Source organism: Lynx canadensis, chromosome D1, assembly GCF_007474595.2.
Source record: "Lynx canadensis isolate LIC74 chromosome D1, mLynCan4.pri.v2, whole genome shotgun sequence".
Taxonomy (NCBI): domain Eukaryota; kingdom Metazoa; phylum Chordata; class Mammalia; order Carnivora; family Felidae; genus Lynx; species Lynx canadensis.
In genome coordinates, this window is record NC_044312.2 from 71,304,173 (window position 1) to 71,311,978 (window position 7,806).

At 39.1% G+C, this 7,806-nt stretch overlaps 1 pseudogene; it reads left to right on the forward strand.

Annotated features, from left to right (window-relative positions):
• Nucleotides 1–3,321: 3,321 nt before the first annotated feature.
• Nucleotides 3,322–4,378, forward strand: LOC115525500 (annotated as a pseudogene).
• Nucleotides 4,379–7,806: the final 3,428 nt, after the last annotated feature.

Below are 7,806 nucleotides of genomic sequence, written 5' to 3' on the forward strand. Positions count from 1 at the left end.
TTCTTTTTATGATTTCTCTTTCATAAAGAACTCAGGGGGTGCCTGGGTGGCTTAGTTGGTTAGGCGACCGACTTCGGCTCAGGTCACGATCTCGCAGTTTGTGAGTTCAAGTCCCATGTCGGGCTCTGTGCTGACAGCTCAGAGCCTGGAGCCTGCTTCGGATTCTGTGTCTCCACCTCTCTCTGCCCCCTCCCCTGCTCACACTCTGTGTCTCTCTGTCTCTCAATAATAAATAAACGTTTAAGAAAAAAAGAACTCAGATTGATCTTTTTCTTTTCTCTATCTTTTCTTTTCTGTTTCATTGCATTGTCTGAGTCTTCTTTTAGCTTGTTGAGTTTAATTTTTTTAAATGTTTATTTTTGAGAGAGATAAACACACAGTGCCAGTGGGAGAAGGACAGAGAGGGAGATATAGAATCTGAAGCAGGCTCCAGGCTTGGATCTTGGAGCTCTGCATGCAGAGCCCCATGCAGAGCTCAACTCAGAAACCATGAGATCATGACCTGAGCCGAAGTCGGACACTTAACCGACTGAGCCACCCACATGCCCCATTAACTTGTTGAGTTTTTTTTAAAAGTAGCTATTTTGAGTTCTTTATCTGTTAGATCATACTATACACCTTTTACTTGAGGATTATTGATATCTTTTGGGGATGATATATTTCCTTGATTTTTCATGTCCCTTATATTTTTACATTGCTACTTGAAATAGTAGACATTTCTTTAAATCTTTATTGGTTGCCTTCATATGGGGTACTGTTGATTGGTGCTGCTATATGTGGGTTTTCCTCAGCTTTTGAATGAGTAGACCTGCCCCACTCTTTTTTCTTCCTCTTGTGGCAGTATTCTTAAGCTTTTACATCTTTTCTTGTTCTTAGAAGTCACCAGGCTTGCTGCTGGATGCCTCTCTTTGGTTTTCCAAAAAGTGGTGGTTTCTCCCTTGTCCATAGCCTTGTTCCATTTTCCTGAGAGTACTCTGATTACTGGACCTCTATTACCATTGCACTTGGGAGCACACAAGGATCTTGTCACAGAGTGTGTGTGTGCACATGCGTGTGCATGTTGGGAGGTGTGCATTAGCACTGTTGGCATACGAGTGCCTGTGGACCCAGTGGGGAGATCTTAATGTGGTTGTACTCCCAGAGCCTTATCAGCAGAGTTCATGCTGAAGTCCTGAAGTAGTCACCAGGAACTGAATTACTTTGATGTTCTTATCTGCTTCTTACTCTGTCTTGCCTCCACTTAGTCATGAGGTCTCACCTCAGTGGGCTGCATGTTGTTGGATACAAACAGATTTCTCTGGTCACCACCACACAAGTAAGGTAGCCAGGAACTCACCAATTTCTACCTCCTCCACAGGAGAGGTCACCATGGATGAACAGTGTGGCCCTGTGAAGTGTCTCTTTTGGTTGGAAGGGTGGCTCTGGCAGAGTTCTTCCCTCTCCACTATGACCAAACTTGTATCTTTCCTGCTCTAGTGGTGTTCTAGAATCTCCCCTCAGGCAGGCTGAACCTCTGTAAGTTCTCTCTCACCCAAGGATATCTTTCCAGGTCAGCATTCTCCAGGCTTTTTTTCTTGGCCAGTGAGAGGGGGTGCAGCAGTTTTGTTGACTCTAAAATCTTTACCGAGATCCAAAATCTGTCTGCCTGTTTTTAGATGCACTGGTGGGCAAGAATTATCCAGGTCTCTTGGCATATTAAACTGGGTCCAACACTTCTTACTGAGATATTTTGCTTGTGGATGAATGTCTAATTAGTTGTTTAAAAAGGGAGAGAGAAAAGACTAATGTCTTATGCCACCATGATGCTAATGTCACTCTCATTTTTTAATGTAAGCATTTATAGCTTTGTTCCTTAGCACTGTTTTCACTGTACCAAATTTTAGTTTGTTGTGTTTTCATTTGCCTCTAAGTATTTTCTAATTTCCCTTGTGATTTCTATGTTGACCCATTTGTTGGTTAAGGATATGTTAATTTCAACAAATTTGTGAATTTTCCAGTTTTTCTTTTGTTATTGAGTTTTAACTTCATTCTGATGTGACTGGAGAGGACACTTTGCACGGTATCTGTCTTCTTAAAGCTACTGAGACTTAACTGGAGGCCTAACATATGGTCTACCCTGAAAATGTTCTAAGTGCACTTGGGAAGAATACGTATGCTGTTCTTGGGTAGAGTGTTCTATGGATGTCTGTCAGATCTACCTTAGTTTATTCTAGTAAGCCCTCTATTTGCTTACTTATCTTCTGTCTGGTTGTTGCATCTACACTGAGAGTGGTGGTACAGTAAAGTCTTGGACTATTATTGCAGAACTATTGCTCCCTTGAATTCTGTCAGTTTTTACTTCACATATTTTGATGATCTGTCATTAGACATGTAAACATTTACAACTGTTATATATATTTGCTGTACTGAGCGTTTTATTAACATGTAATATTCTTCTTTGTCTCTTTGGAAACTTTATAAAGTATACTTGGTTTGGAGCACCTGGGTGGCTCAGTCAGTGAAGCATCTGACTTTGGCTCAAGTCATGAGGTCAGGATCTTAGGGTTCATGAGTTTGAGCCCTACATCACGCTCTGCGCTGACAGCACAGAGCCTACTTCAGATCCTGTCTCCCTCTCTGCCCTTCCCCCACCCCTGCTCACATGCATGTGCACTCTCTCAAAAATAAATAAGCATTTAAAAAATAATGTATAATTTGTCTGATATCAGTTTAGACATCCCTGCTCTTTTGGTTACTATTTCTGCAGTATTTTTCCATATATTCACTTTCAATCTATTTGTGTTTTGGGATCTAAAATGAATCTTTTGTAGATAGCATATAGTTGGATCATGTGTTTTTATCCACTCAGCTAATCTCCTTTGGTTGGAAAGTTCAATCCACTTCTATTTAAAATAGTTACTGATAAAAGAAAAACTTACTTGTATAATTTTGTTGTTTTCTAAATGCCTTATAACTCTTCTGTTGCTCATTTTCTGAATTACTGTCTTCTTTTGTGATTAAATTTTAAATGAAATGTGTAATTTCACATTTCCTTTGGTGTATAATCAATCTACAGTAGTTTTCTTTGGGGTTACCATGCAGGTTACATTTAACATCTGAAGGTTATAATCTAATTTGAATTTATACCAGTTTAACCTCTTCTTTAACAGCAAAGTTTGCTTGTTGATGTCACAACACTGCATCCTGATATGTGTGCGTCCAAAAGCATACAGGAACAATTCTTTTAAATGTATTAGTTTGTTTAATTATTAAAAAAAAAAGCCAAATGTGGAGATAAACACTGTTATAATAATACTGGCTTTTAGAAAAATAAAATTTTTTAATTGTTAATCTGGTCTTTCTGCCCGTGGACGCCGCCGAGTAAGCATTGTGAAAGTCTCCCCTCCCACCGCCATCATGTCTAAGTCAGAGTCTCCCAAAGAGCCTGAACAGCTGCAGAAGCTTTTCATCGGAGGTTTGAGCTTTGAAACAACCAATGAGACAGACTCTGAGGAGCCATTTTGAGCAGTGGGGAATGCTTACGGACTGTGTGGTAATGAGAGATCCCAACACCAAGTGCTCCAGAGGCTTTGGGTTTGTCACGTGTGCATGCCACTATGGAAGAGGTGGACGCAGCCACGAATGCAAGGCCACACAAGGTGGATGGAAGAGTTGTAGAACCAAAGAGGGCTGTCTCGAGAGAAGATTCTAAAAGACCTGGTGCCCACTTAACTGTGAAAAAGATTTTTGTCAGTAGCATTAAAGAAGACACTGAAAAACATCACCTAAAAGATTATTTTGAACAGCATGGGAAAATTGAAGTGATTGAAATCATGACCGACCGAGGCAGTGGCAAAAAGAGAGGCTTTGCTTTTGTAACATTTGGCAACCATGAATCTGTAGACAAGACTGTCATTCAGAAATACCATACTGTGAACGGCCACAACTGTGAAGTAAGGAAACCTCTATTTAGCAACAGATGGCTGGTGCTTCATCCAGCCAAAGAGGTCGAAGTGGTTCTGGAAATTTTGGTGGTGGCCATAGAGGTGGTTTTGGTGGGAATGACAACTCCAGCCGTGGAGGAAACTTCGGTGGGCGAGGTGGCCTTGGTGGTAGTCGAGGTGCTGGTGGATAGGTGCAGTGGGGATGGCTGTAACGGATTTGGTAATGATGGAAGCAACTCTGGAGGTGGTGGAAGCTATAATGATTTTGGCCATTACAACAATCAATCTTGACATTTTGGGCCCCTACGAGGAGGAAGTTTTGGAGGCAGAAGCCCTGGCCCGTATGGTGGTGGAGGCCAATACTGTGCCAAACCATGAAACCAAGGTGGCTATGGTGGTTCCAGCAGCAGCAGTGGCTATGGGAGTGGCAGAAGGTTTTAATTACTTCCAGGAAACAGAGCTTAGCAGGAGAGGAGAGCCAGAGAAGTGACAGGGAAGCTACAGGTTACAACAGAGTTTTGAGCTCAGTCAAGCACAGTGGTGGTGGGGCCTAGCTGCTACAAAGAAGACATGTTTTAGACAATACTCATGTGTATGGACAAAAATTCAAGGGCTGTATTTGTGAGTAATTGCATAAGAGGTTATTTTAGTTTCTGTTCAAAAAAGGATTTTAATGTAGTTTTTTTTTTTTGCACCCATGCTATTGATTGCTAAATGTAATAATCTGATCACGATGCTGAATAAATGTGTCTTTTTTAAAAAAATAAATAAAGGGACACCTGGGTGGCTCAGTCGGTTAAGCGTCTGACTTTGGGTCAGGTCATGATCTCACGGTTTGTGAGTTCGAGCCCTGCGTCCGTCAGGCTCTGTGCTGACAGCTTGGAGCCTGGAGCCTGCTTCGGATTCTGTGTCTCCTTCTCTCTCTGTCCCTCCCCGACTTGTGCTCTGTCTCTATCAAAAATAAATAAATGTAAATAAACAAATAAATAAAAATTATTAATCTGAGGGGCGCCTGACTGGTTCAGTTGGTAAAGCATGTGATCTTGATCTCAGGGTTGTGAGCTCGAACCCCACATTGGGTGAAGAGATTAGTTAAAAATAAAATCTTTTTAAAAGTTTTATTGACCTGCTAAAACATGTAGAAAACAAAAAGTTCAGTTATAAACCATTATTACCACAAAACTAGATTTTATAATTGTCTATGTAATTGTATTTATTGAAATCTTTAGGGGTGTCTGGGTGGCTCAGTTGGTTAAGTGCCCAACTTCGGCTCAGGTCATGATCTCACAGTTCATGAGTTCAAGCCCCACAATGGGCTCTGTGCTGACAGCTCAGAGCCTGGAGCCTGCTTTTGAGTCTGTGTCTCCCTCTCTCTCTGCCCCTCCCCTGCTCGCACTCTGTCTCTGTCTCTCTCAAAAATGAGTAAACATTAAAAAAAAAGAAAAGAAATCTTTATTTATTCATATAGTTTTTAAAAATCATATGATCATCTCAATAGATGCAGAAAAATTTTTGACAAAATTCAACATCCTTTCATGATAAAAACTCTCAAATTAGGAGGAGTCAACCTCAACATTAAAAAAAGGCCATGTATGACAAGCCCACTCTGTCATTTACATGATACTCAATGGCAAAAAGCTGAAAGCTTTTCATCTATTATCAGGAACAAGACAAAGGTGCCCACTTTCAGCACTTCTAATCAAAATAGTGCTGAAATTCATAGCCAGAGCATTTCAAGTAAAAGAAATAAAAGCATCCAAATCAGAAAGTGAGAAGTAAAACTGTTTGCATGCAGATGACATAATCTTATATAGAAAACTCTAAAGACTCCATCAAAAAAACTGTTAGAACTGATAAATGAATTCAATAAAGATACAGGATATAAAATCAATACACAAAAATCAATTGTGTTTCTATATTCTAACAATAAACTACCCAAAAAAGATGTTAAGAAAAAAAATCCCCTGTACACTAGCATCAAAAAGAATAAAATACTTAGGAATTAACGTAACCAAATAGGTAAAAGATATTGAAACTACTAAACTACAAAACTACACTAAAAACTGTGAAACACTAATGAAAAGAATTGAGGAAGACACAAATAAATGAACAGATATCCTATGTTTATGGATTGAAAGAATTAATATTTTAAAAATGTCTAGCAAAAATGAACTATTGGGACCTCATCAACATAAAAAGCTTCTGCACAATGAAGGAAACAATCAGAAAAACTAAAAAGCAACCAACAGAATGGGAGAAGACATTTGCAAATTATATATCAGATAAAGGGTTAGTATCTAAAATCTCTAAAGAACTTATCCAACTCAACACCCAAAAAACAAATAATCCAGTGAAGAAATGGGAAAAAGACATGAATAGACACTTCTCCAAAGAAGACATCCAGATGGCCAACCGACACATGAAGAAATGCTCCACATCACTCATCATCAGGGAAATACAAATCAAAACCACACTGAGATACCACCTCACACTTGTCAGAATGGCTAACATTAACAACTCCGGCAATGACAGATGTTGGCGAGGATGCAGAGAAAGAGGAACCCTTTTGCACTGTTGGTGGGAATGCAAACTGCTGCAGCCACTCTGGAAAACAGGATGGAGGTTCCTCAAAAAATTAAAAATAGAACTACCCTACAACCCAGACATTGCACTGCTAGGTCTTTATCTAAGGGATACAGCTGTGCTGTTTCAAAGGGGCACATGCACCCCAATGTTTATAGCAGCACTGTCAACAATAACCAAAGTATGGAAAGAACCCAAATGTCCATCGATGGATGAATGGATAAAGAAGATGTGGTACATATATATACAATGGAGTATTACTTGGCAATCAAAAAGAATGAAATCTTGCCATTTGCAACTATGCGGATAGAACTAGAGTGTATTATTATGCTAAGTGAAATTAGTCAGAGAAAGACAAATATCATATGACTTCACTCATTTGTGGAATTTAAGATACAAAAAGATGAACATAAGGGAAAGCAAAGATAGTATAAAAACAAGGAGAGGGACAAAACATAAGAGACTCTTAAATATAGAGAACAGAGGGTTGCTGGAGGGGTTGTGGGATGGGGGATGGGCTAAATGGGAAAGGGGCATTAAGGAATCTACTCCTGAAATCATTGTTGCACTATATGCTAACTTAGATGTAAATTAAATAAAACAAAAATAGAAAAAAAGAAAAAAAATTTTCTATCGATCCGGGGTGCCAGGGCACCTGGGTGGCTCAAGCGTCTGACTCTTGGTTTCAGCTCAGGTCATGATCTCATGGTTCATGAGTTCAAGCCCCACAGTGGGCTCTGAGCTATCAATGCAGAATATGCTTGGGATTCTCTCTCTCTCCCTCTCTCTGGCCTTCTCCTGTTTGTACTCTCTTTTTCTCTCTGAAAATAAATAAATAAACTTAAAAAAAAATAATGGTGGAGTAAAATTTTTTTAAAAAATGTCTATACAGCCAAAATGAACTACAGATTCAATGCAATACTTGTCCAAATTCCAATAGCAGTTTTAACAGAAATAGAAACAAAAATTAGAAAAAAAAATCTTAAAATTTAATGGAACAAAATTAGACTCAAAGAGCTAAAGCAATCTTCAGGAAAAAGAACAAAGCTGGAGACATCACACTTCCTGCTTTTGAACTATATTACAAAGCTATAGTAATCAAAACAGTATGGTATTGATATAAAAATAGACACATAGATCAATGGAACAGAATAGAGAACCCAGAAATAAAATCATGCACAAATAATTTTTGGATTATGTTTATTATTTTGTGGGTACATTAGAAATGAAAATAAACTGTGAGAAGCTATAAACACATGCCACATCATGAAGTTTATGGAACAATGGAGGCACCCAATGC